We start from the raw sequence: 12,118 nt of genomic DNA, 5'->3' as shown, positions 1-12,118 counted from the left end.
TCCCCATTCCCCGGTCTCGTGAGCCTTCCCCAGATGCTAATCCTTCTCGTCGTGATCCTTCGAACCATGCCGACGACAAAGCTTCTAGTAGTGAAGATGGAGATGATGCAATACAAAACACTCATTGAATGGTGTGTATTGCTAAACAAAGTCTTGAACTTGTGAATATTTAGTTGAGAATAGTTTTGAATAATGATTGTATTATTGGTATTATTTTGTTATTGAACATTTGTATAGTTGTTGTTGTGGTTGGCGTTGTTGTTGTTGTTGTGGTTGTTATTAGCATTGTTATTGTGGTTGTGGTTGTTATTAGCGTTGTTGTTGGTTAATTATTGTTGTGATTATTGTTGGTTAATTGTTGTTGTTGTTGGTTAATTGTGGTTGAATGACAACAATGTAATGCTTCCATTATAGGATGAATATTGGTTGTAATTCGCAGGTGGTGTAGCTTAAAAGAAGGCATATTCTGCCAGGTTTTTACCTAGAAAACTGACCGATTTCGGTCGGAAAACTCATATTATTTCCCAGAAATTCAATATTTCCGACCGAAGTAGGTCGGAAATTACTTTTTTATTTATTAATTTTTTAGTATACCGACCGATTTCGGTCGCTATTTTGAAAAATAAATAAAAAATAATTTAAATAATACCGATCGACTTCGGTCGGTATATTTATTTTTATTGTCAGTCAAAGCGTTGAATTAACCGACCGACTTCGGTCGAAAAATTGCGATCGCCTTCGGTCGCAACACCTTAGCGATTATTTTTTTTCGACTAATTAAAAGCGGTCGAAAATCGGTCCCTTTTCCTTTAATTCCGACCGATTTCGGTCGGTTTTGGTGAACGAAATTTGACAGTTTTTAGTAGTGCATCCTTTGATCTTGGCATAGTCGTTTAGGTCATTCATCAATAAGTGTTGTTAATCGTGTTATTATGACACTTAATCTATCGTTGTCTAGCAATAAACAATCACAAATTTGTGTATCCATAAACTTCTAGTTCTTATTTCCAGTTCAGGTTCTGCTCATCCATTGGATTTGGTTCACGATGATGTATGTGGCTATGCTCCTGTTATGAATAGCAATAAATTTCGTTAGAAATTTCATGTGATTATATTTCATAAATTAATTTGTAGTTATTTGACAAATAAAAATTCTCAATTGGAAGGGATGTTCCTAAAGGGCCCAATGAATTCCTAATTGGAATTAGGGGATCTTTTTTAATTGATTCTTTTATCACACTGTGATATTTTACATCCTTGAATGGCCCCATTCGAGAACAATTGGCTGCTGACAAAATTATCAACGACTTCGGGCATGGCCAGCTCCCATAGTGTGACGGGCTGATAGATTCTATTTTTCTCTTTCTTCAATAGAAAGGAGGGGAGGTCAATTTTCTTGTAGAGCCGTATGCATTATTATTACTGATCGATAAAATCCATATCTGTAAAATAAAGAAAGGGGAAATTCTTTTATGGTAACATTTATTTTGAATATAACATTAAGTTGGTCCAATCTGACTGGGAGTTGAATATAAAAAATATTCCAATTTAACCACATAGTTATTGTATATGGAGTTTTTTACCCCCATACTCATGAATAAAACGGCAGTGCCGAAAGAAAATACTGTCATATAGTTGAAATGGGTTTAACTCTGTTGGCTCATGCTTCACTACCTATTCACTTTTGGGATCATTCATTTTCTATAGTTACTGTATACTATCAGTCGAATTCCTTCTTCTTCCTTAAAGATGTAATGACCTTGTCGATTATTTTATGTATTTGAGCCCAATTTACCCGTTTGATGCTTCTCGTATATTTGGTTGTTATTTTATTACTTGCGAGAATAGTTAGTTTGGTCCCGGGAAGGTTTCGGAGTGTATTGGAATACTTAGTTCCATTTTTGGAAGCTTAATTTGTAAGAGTTGACCAATGTTTGACTTTTGTGTAAATGACCCCGAAATCGTTCTTTGATTGTTCCAATAGGTTTTATGGTGATTTTTGACTTAGTCATATTGATACGAATCTGAATGCGGAAGACAAGAAATTAAAGATAAAGGATAGAATTTGACAATAAACCCAACAAAGTAGTAACTGAAAAAAATTGATAAAGACCAATCATCCAATAATTACATAACAAAGTGAACTTAAACTATATGAATACCTTCAAGTGGAGGTGTGATTCCACTTGAAAAATACACCTTGAATAAAGTTATCATCAACAATGGCAAACCACAATTACACATCTCAAAAGAGTAGTCATCATTCATCCAAAATTAGTCTCCCTAAAATAAAAGCCTTAAGGGCTATTTATACTAGTTGGGTACTTGATACAAATGGCCCAAATACTCCTAAGCTAGTTCTAAGGAACTAAGAGTAGTCACTTATTACAAGTATAGCCTCCAAATTACATGTAGTTTTCAATTGATAGCAAATTACACACATAGCCTCAAATGCGAAAGTAGCCATCAATTGACATCCAAAGCGCATGTTGGCTATCTTGGGTCGTATCATCCTCCTCTTCTTGAAAAGAATTCATCCTCGAATTCGAACCTTGCAAAATATGAAAAGGAATGAGGACTAGTATATACTTATCAAGAGACAAATATATGCATGGTAATGATAAAACAAGAAAGTGCCCATGCATTCTTTTGACCCAATTCTTCCTAATAGGCACAAAGACTCCTCTAAATATCATGTATAAACCATCATCACATGGAGTCATAAAGTCTCCCAAGTAAGCACAAAGTATGACTCTAATGAACTTAGCAGACAAGGAAAATAAATTAGGTAGTCCAAACATAGAACCATATCACATGTATAAATCATATTTAGATCTACCAACTCTTTTATTATTCAAAGTCGCTTCATGCCAAGAGTCAAAATAATCAAGCTCAAATTTCCATAAGAACTTCTTAGCACAAAGAAACAAAACATCAAGCACTTCATGCTTACAAAGAATTGAGCATGGTAAAGACACTTCAAAATAAGACTCATGCACCATTTTAATCCAAATATATCTACTGCATACATCAAAGTGAACACTCTTGCAGTATATATATAACCAAGCATCTTTAAGATCAACAAAAAATACTTTTCCCAACAAAATAATGGGCATCTTGCTCAATTGCAACCTACAATCATAAAGTAAATCACCGGGATCAAACACAAATATTATCCCCAAATTATCTTTAAGTTGGCCACTTGGAAACTCACAACATGAATATAATAGCAACATCAACAACTCATGGTCAATAAGTACAAAATTGCTACTACTAAAATGAAGGGAATAGCCAATTACCTCCATGGCTTTAGAAAGCCCAAAAATAAGCACTAACCAATCAAACATACCATTATTGCCTTGTATAAACATTAAAGTTTCAAAACCTTTTGTTGGCCCAAATGGTAGTTTCAATCATCTGTCTTTCTTATGGTTCCCCGTTTGATAATCCTTCACAAAGAAGTTTAAGATATTAGTGAAGTCACCACAAGAAGATTTATAACATTTAAAATCAAAGAAGTTATTCCATGCTTCAAATTGATCATTCTTGTATTTCATCCTAGAAGCTTTTATAAAGTCTCACCAAAATGTATTGTCAAAGCGTAAAGTAGAAAAAGTAGAGAAATTGACACTAAAGCTATCATCAATTAACTCACTTACCTTTTTATCAAAAACCTCTTCATCCTTGAGAATAGTATTAAGACTTTCCTTCTCAAAGAAACAAGTTAAATCCTCATTAAGATTTTCCTCTTCAAAGGAACAATAAAACTCTGCATTGATATCATTAACAATAAAGAAAGAAGGATTTAGGTTGTTTAAACAAGTAGATTCATCCTACTCAATTGCATCAAGTAGATATAAGAAAGAATCATTCACATCAAGCTTGAAAGATTCAAGCTCACTTTCAAACATATAAAGTTCTTGACTTACTTGAAAACTAGCACAATTATCCAAAGACGGATCAATAAATCTCATCAATTCACTTTTACTAACCAAGAGACATTCATCCTCTCTCAAATTTTCACTCTCAAAAGTGTTTCTTGTAGCTAAAAAAGAAATAAATTTATTTTCATCGCAAACATTCAAGAAAACACCCACAAAAGCATGATTCCTAACGAAACGCATAAAACTAGTTTGAAGCTTTTCAAGTTCACAATCATTAACGAATTTAGCTCCCCAATCATATTCAACTAGTGTATTATCATAAATTTTCTTTTGCATGTCAACACAAAGTAAAGAATCATTAATATCACAAGTTATAAGACTATCACTCACAATCAAGTTACTAACAATGACATTTGAAGTAACTAGAGACTTAGGACTAGCCATTTTATATTGAGAAGCAACTATAGAAACTTCTTTACCTTGGTCTTTTAAATTTAATCTCACTTGCTTACTTGAAGTAGGAATTTTTATTTCCTTTGGTTCCTTCAATTCTTCAAGTCTTTCCCATGTTGAGTCATTTTCGTGCTCACCTTCAAAAGAACCTACAAATGAGTCCAAATAACTAAAGAAAAAAGAGTTAGAAAGGTTAGAGTTAGAATAAGATACACTCTCACTCGCACTCTCTTGCTTTTCTCTAGTCTCTTCTTGTTTTGTCTCACCCTTCTCTCTTTTATTCTCACTATATATTTTTCTCCTAGTGACAATCCATTCTCATTTTGCAACTCATGCTCATTCTTTGGATCTTCCATGGGCAAATGATTGATACCCGCTAACACATCTATCAATTATTCTTCGAGTTTCAATGAAGACCTAACTTCCTTGAGATCATTGGTCAAAACTCCCAATTTTTTCAACAATTATTCCATCATGGCTTCCATTTTATAGGAAGACCCTTCACTAGTTCTCACCGAGTTATTGGAAAGAATCCTGACTTCAAGTTTTAATTTGGCAATGCTAGAAGCATGTTGCTTTTCATCAAGCTTCAAACCTTCATTCTTGACTTGCCTTCTAGCCAGTACTTCCCTTTATTGACTCAAAAGAATGAAGTCATACCATCTTCCATTCATTCCAAGATAGTATCTTCCCATCCTTTTATCATATTCAAGTTCCTTATTATGAAATCAAGGATCTCTAAATATTATATGACATCCACGTAAAGGGTAGACGTCACACCAAATATATCCTTCATCATATCCATGGTAAATAAGAACTCGAGCCACTTTAACAATCCATATGCCCTCCTTATCGTCAGGCGTCACCTTGTTTTTACAAAGAATTCTCAATCTTTCTACCAAAATAGGACTAATAAAATTAGTATAACTTTCATTTACTAGTAGAGTGTAGCTCTTATGTCCGTTAACACTTACTATGAATTTATTCCACACTTCTCTAGCCCATAATCATCGTAGTAATGTCTATGAGAAGCCCTACAAGTAGTGAGTTTACTAGATGTACTCCTTCAATTTGAACCACCAAACAAACCATCCAAACTTCCCTTGTAACTTATTGTACCTATGGAACACATATTTAAGACAAAAAAAGTTAGTATAAATTAAGGACCTCACTAGTAACTCCCTCACGTGTATCACTCAATGTCGAATGTCACTCAAGTTCACTCGTGTATACACTCAAGGTCGTAGGCATTCAAGACCTTCACTCAAATGTTCTCACCACTCAAGCTTTTTACTGCTCTATGGTGTTTGCCAAAGTTGCTTTCGAACTCTACAAATATATCTAATAATTAGCCCTTTCACTTTGAGGTCGGAGTGGATTTTATGTTGACACGAAATAAGGGCACAATAAAAGCAAATGGACAAGAATCAAACAATTAACAACATAATCAAAGAGAAAAGCACGAAATAGTTGGCACGAAATAAAAAATACGGATACAAATAACTAGATTAACACAAGTAGAACAATTACTAATATTAACTAGCTAAGAATAATCAAAGAAAATAACTAGAAATAAGAAGAACACAAAGAAACTCAAACTGTGCAAGTGGAAATTTTGTCTCCACGATTTGCTTTCGTGGTCACGATTGGTGCCGGCCTGGAGCCATCAGCTCCACAATCTGCAAATGGGGCCACGATTGGTCCTGAGCAGGGAAAGTTCGTGGAGACGATTTGATTTCGGCTCCACGTTTCTGAGTGATCTTTAGCTTCAACAATCTTTCAGCTTCTGCCCGACTCCACGAATAGAATCGGCTCCATGAATTGGTCCACGATTCTGCACTTTCAACAACTTTGTTCAGTTTCTTCCTGATTCCACAAACAAGTTCGGCTTCACAAAGTGGTCCACGAAACTGAAATTTCTGCAACTTTCTTCTTCATTTTTCTTGCTGCAAATTAGATCCAAATCACCTCCAAATAGCTTCAAATCAATCCAAACTTAAGATTTCACTTGGAAATCACCTTTCAAACCCCAATGGTTTTTAACATCAAATTCATGTATCACATAAATTAAAATGGATCAAATTGTACTTTTTTCCATGAACCTACTTATGAACATTATGAACTTGAAGAACAAGAAACATTCCAATTTCACTTGAAGTTACTCAAATGACTTCAAACCAACTTCATTTGATGTATTTTCACAAAGAAAATAAACCACAATCAATTTCAAACATCAATATGCATCAAGATCGAAGAAAATAAAGATTCAACTTAAGAACATGAAGAACAATATTTTTTTTAAATTTTCGATTTTTTAGGATTTTCAAATAAAAATCAAATACTTAGTAGGTGTACGTATAAAAAAATACTAATCCAAGCTTTGATACCAAATGATACGAATCTAAATGCAGAATATAGAAAATTAAAGATAAAGGATAAACTTTGAGAATTGACCCAACAAAGTAGTAATTGAAAAATAATTGATAAAGACCAATCACCCAACAATTACACAATAAAGTGAACCTAAAATATAGGAATACCTTCAAGTGGAAGTGTGATTCCACTTGAAGAACACACCTTGAATAAAGTTATCATCAACAATGGTAAACCACCATTACATCTCTAAAAAGAGTAGTCATCATTCATCCAAAATTAGTCTCCCTAAAATGAAAGTCTTAAGGGCTATTTATACAAGATTGGGTACTTGAAACTACGTGTAGTCACGTATTACAAGTATAGCCTCCAATTACATGTAGTCTTCAATTGATGGCAAATTACACACATAGCCTCCAATTGCGAAAGTAGCCATCAATTAACATCCAAGGAGCATGTTGGATATCTTGGGTCATATAACATATATCCGAATTTAGATTTGGAGGTTCCTAGGATGATTTGGCTCTTTTTGCCGAAAGTTGACAATTTGAAGGTTTGAAAAGTTCATATATTTGACCTTGAATTGACTTTGAGGCCATTGGGTTTGTATTATTATTCCAGTACATGGAATATGTCCTTTTTTTATTTAAAATCTGTGCGTAAAGTTTGGTCTCATTCCGAGTTAGTTTGGTAGCAATCAGACGCTTAGTTGTGAATATTAAAGTTCTTGAACTTGAAGGCTTGCATGATGTGTTTTGGTATTTGATTCGTGTGTATGGATGTTATTTTGATATTTTGAATTTGCGAGCAAGTTTATATGGTGTTTATATACTTGTGTATATATTTGTTCTGGGGGCCGGGGAACTCGGGTGAGTTTCGGATTGGTTTTGGGAAGGTTCCATTTTTCCTAGTGCTGCAGACCTCGCAATTGCGATGGTCTGCTCGCAATTACGAAGGTCCGCATGTGCAGAGTCCTGATCGCTTTTGCGAAAGATGCCTGAGAATGCGAAGCTGGTGTCTAAATTGCGAATGGGAGTCCGCATATGCAATTCTTGGTCGCATTTGCATGCTTCCTAGTCGCAATTGCTAGGACTAAAGTTGAGGGATCCAGTTCGCATTTGCAAGCCTCACCATTGTGAACCTTTTGTCGCGTTTGAGACTTCTGCAGCTGATTATTAAGAAGGGATTTTGGGACTTATATTATTTGTCTCATATTTTGAGCCCTAGACTTGGAGATGGGTGGTTTTCAAAGAGGATTTTTACAGAAGACAATAGAGTAAGTTATTTCTACTTGATTTTGATACTATATTATGTTTTCCAGTGGATTATTACACCTAGATTATGGAACTTGGAAGAGACATTTTGGGTTTTTTAACTATATTTTGAAAAATAAAAATTGGGAATTTGAGTGTTAATTTGGACTCGATTTTGAAATCTAATCACATATTTGGACTCGCGAGGTTATGGATAATTAGGATCTCCCCCTTGATCGGGTCTTGATCGTGTGGGCTCGAGGTTGACCTTTGTTGACTTTTAAATTATGTTAAGATTGGAACTTTATTATTTGAAATTCATTCCTATAGCGTTATTTGATTTTATTGAGTTATTTTTGGCTAGATTTGAGTCGGACGAAGGTAATTTCTAGAGGAAGGACTATTTTAGAGGATTGATTTGGGCTTATTGAGGTAATTATATTGCATAACCTTTTGTGGGATTCACCTCTTAGGATTCAGCCTTAATTGTGTTATGTATATAGTGACGTGTACGCGAGATGATGAACATGTACACGAGTGCTATGTGTGGTTTATGACCGGATTAGACCTTAGGCTTCTAATATGCCTTGTGATATTCTTTATATGAAACACGCTTAAACACTTTGTGATTACATGAACTTGATTGCTACAATTGAGTTAGCCGTGGTCCTGCTTTATATATTGAATACTCATCCGTATTTTTAATATTATCTTGTATTTGTGCACCTTGTTGACAATTATGAGAATATATCTTTTGATGGTAATTTGGCATATTGCATTATTATGATTATGGCACATTTGGATATGTTGGATTGATTGATTAGGTATTGGCATGAAGTCTTTGTCATGTGATCATGATTGATATTATGACACGAGGTCTTTTGTTAGGCCCCAAAAATTACAGAATATGGCATTTCTACGGTCCTTTATGCGCTGTGGAGTTGGTGGAAGAAATTTGCAGAATATGGGATTTTTGTAGTTCTTTATGCGATCGCAGATCTGTTCCGCGGGCCGCAAAACCGTCGCGGAGTAGAATAGGTGAAGCTCAATTTTGAAGGTTATTTTGTGGTCTATTATGCGGCAGCATAACCATTCCCTGGGCCGTACTTCCATAACAGAATCGGCATGACGAATTTTGAAGAGAGGTTTCACGGTCCATTTCGCGGCCGCAAATTTGTCGCAGACCTGACCAGGCCAACCTAGGTTTTTGAAGGCCATTTCACGGCCCATTCTGCGGACCGCATGCATGTTTCACGGTCGCATTTGCGATCACAGACCTAGTTCGGAGGATCCATTTTGATAATTTTTCTAACCCAACCCTGTTTTAATAAATAGCCTTTGGGGTTGTTTTGAAGGCAAAAATATGATGTTTTAAGAGAGAGAGAGAGAGAAGTAGGAGCTCCAACATCTTCCACTCCAATTCCTTGCTCAAATCCTTGGAAATTCAACAAGAAATCTCCCAAAACCTAATGCTAAAGAGGTAAGGTTCTATCCCCTAGCTCTCAATTTCAAAATTAGGCTGAATGTAAGTAGTGGGAAGTATGAATCTTGAGAATAGGAGTTGGTCATTGTGCATGCATGTATCAATAAAGGTAGTGGGGAGATTGTGGAGCTAATAATGGTGAGATATTTATGTGGGGATTGGTCATGGGATTAAGAATCACTATCATAGGACCTTGTAGTCGAATTTGCATACCTAGTATTTAATGAAATGCCTAAGTGAACCGAACCTATGAGCACCTTTCTAACCATGGCTCGATTTTGATTATGCCTCTATAGATTGAAATCTCTAGGAGTCTTGAAATGTTGTAGTAATTATAAGAAAAATCTCAAATAAGGTATGTTGGCTAAACTCCTCTTGTAGAATCAAATTCCACAAATTTCGTGCAAACGCCAAGCATGGTTCTGTTCAAGTTGCAATTTCTATTGTTCTGAATTGCTTCTAATGATCTATTTACGTAATTACTTATGTACGTAAGTTATATTCCAATTTGCCCTATTATATCACCCTCATTTGAAAGAATGTTTCAAGCATGGTTAATGTATCCAATTAATTCATATTTCAATTGAAAATTATTATGCTATCCTTTGGGAAGAAGATTCAATGTGTTTAAGGCACTTATCACTCATGTATTTAAAGTCGTAATTTTTAAATGCTCTCTATGTTGATGATCTATAATGATCCTTGAAAATAAAATAATAAGAATATGAAATAATTGAAATGCGGCCATAGTGCCAAGAACAATGAATTACGTGTATGTCCAAGGGTGCCGACGAAGTTAAAGAGATTAAAAAAAGGCTATGAGATGAATTGTAACTCTTTTATATAAATGTTTTGGGAGTATCATTAGGTCATCGAGGAAGGGTTGGTTGAAATGGCCTAAATCCGAAACTACACACGCCGGTGTAGAAGTGATTAAGGGATAAGTTCCCGTGTTGATGTGTTGAGATTGTTCCCCTTAATTGGGATGAGATGATAGATAGCAAAGGACCATGTCGACCCACACGACATTGTGGTGAGATGGCTTAGCCGATCGGGCAGTGATCGGATACCATGCCGCACACATGATAGTGGTGTTGTGTTTTTATATGTCCACCGGCACACACTGGGGTGAGACGGCTTAGTCGATCAAGCGGCGATCGGTTCCCATGGCATAAGCATGGTGGTGTGTCGGTACCGAAGATCTCCCAAACTTAAAACATTAATATTTATTTGAGGATTTACCTTGCTCTTAACTTGGCATTTTTATGTTACTTGAGTTTCTTATTGATTCCTTGTTTTCTCTCTTTTATATTTGTATTTTATTCCATGAAACGGTATTTAGTTTTACATACTAGTACTGTTCCATATGTACTAGCATCCCTTTTTTCGGGGTGCTGCATCTTTAATAGATGCATGTGGTTCCTCAGTAGGTAGCAATGACCCTTGATAGCATCATACCCTCTTCTCAGTAGTTTTTGGTGAGCCGTATTCTATATCGTGGCCCATATATTGTATTGTCTCCATGTACATTTACTTTTGAGGTATAGCCGGGTCCTTGTCACCGGCACTCCCATTTGTTACTCATGTTCTCTTAGAAGCTCCATAGAGATGTTGTGGGTTGCATTTTGAATTGGGAACAGCAAACTAGAAATGTTGTAATTGTCAAACATGATTCCACTTTTATAACTATGAATATGTAATATTTTGGAAGTTTTTATAAGTTTCTATGAGATAGGTGTTATACATGTTATTCTCTCGTTGTCTAACCCTTGATATTCATCCTTGCATTATTCATGGGTAAAGTTTGGTAGAAGGCATCAAGTAGGCTTGCTTGACTGGGATATCTCGGTTGAGCACCCGTTGCGCTTCCCGAAGTTGAGGCATGACATCTTTGTCGTGTGATTGTGATTGATATTGTGGCACGAGATCTTTGCCTGCGATTGTGATTAATGTTACACACATGTGGCTCAATAAGGGTGGCATTCTTGGGTATGCACATGTGGTTCAATAAGGGTGGCATTCGTGAATATGCACATGTGACGAAATAAAGGTTTCATTCTTTATTATGCACATGTGACAGAATAAGGATTGCATTTCACTGTTGATATTTATGTGGTGGTATGAGGGTGGCATTCTTGATTATACACATGCATCCTTTATTCTTAGTCATGCATTTCTATTTGTTTTCACGTTGTCCTTAAAATTCTCTCCTATGCCTCTATTATTATTTGAAGAGTTGATTGTCAAAAATGGGTTTTCATACGTTGAGTTGATATCACACGTTTTAACGAGATTTATGATATTGTATTTTGTTATATATTCTTGTTGCAAGTTGTTATATATCAGCACAAGTTCTTTGATTAGTGGGTATCACATGATTTGAACCCCGTCACTACTTCACCGAGGTTAGTGTTGATACTTACTGAGTACACTTTATCCTGTACTCATACTATACTTATAATATTTTTATGCAGATCCAGCAGCAAACTTCAAGAGTGAGGGCATACGTTGTTTGCGAGGATTTAAGGCAGTTCTTCGTGACCATCGCAGTCCCTTGGTGTCCCATACTTTATATTGATACTGTTATTTTTAAATTCAAAAGGTATTGCATTTTAGACTTCATTATGTATTTGTTTAGAGCTCATGACTTTGCACTACCTTATTTTGGGGGA

The sequence above is a fragment of the Nicotiana tomentosiformis genome, chromosome 11 (genome assembly GCF_000390325.3).
Source record: "Nicotiana tomentosiformis chromosome 11, ASM39032v3, whole genome shotgun sequence".
Classification (NCBI taxonomy): Eukaryota; Viridiplantae; Streptophyta; class Magnoliopsida; order Solanales; family Solanaceae; genus Nicotiana; species Nicotiana tomentosiformis.
Note: the sequence above shows the minus strand (reverse complement) of the source record.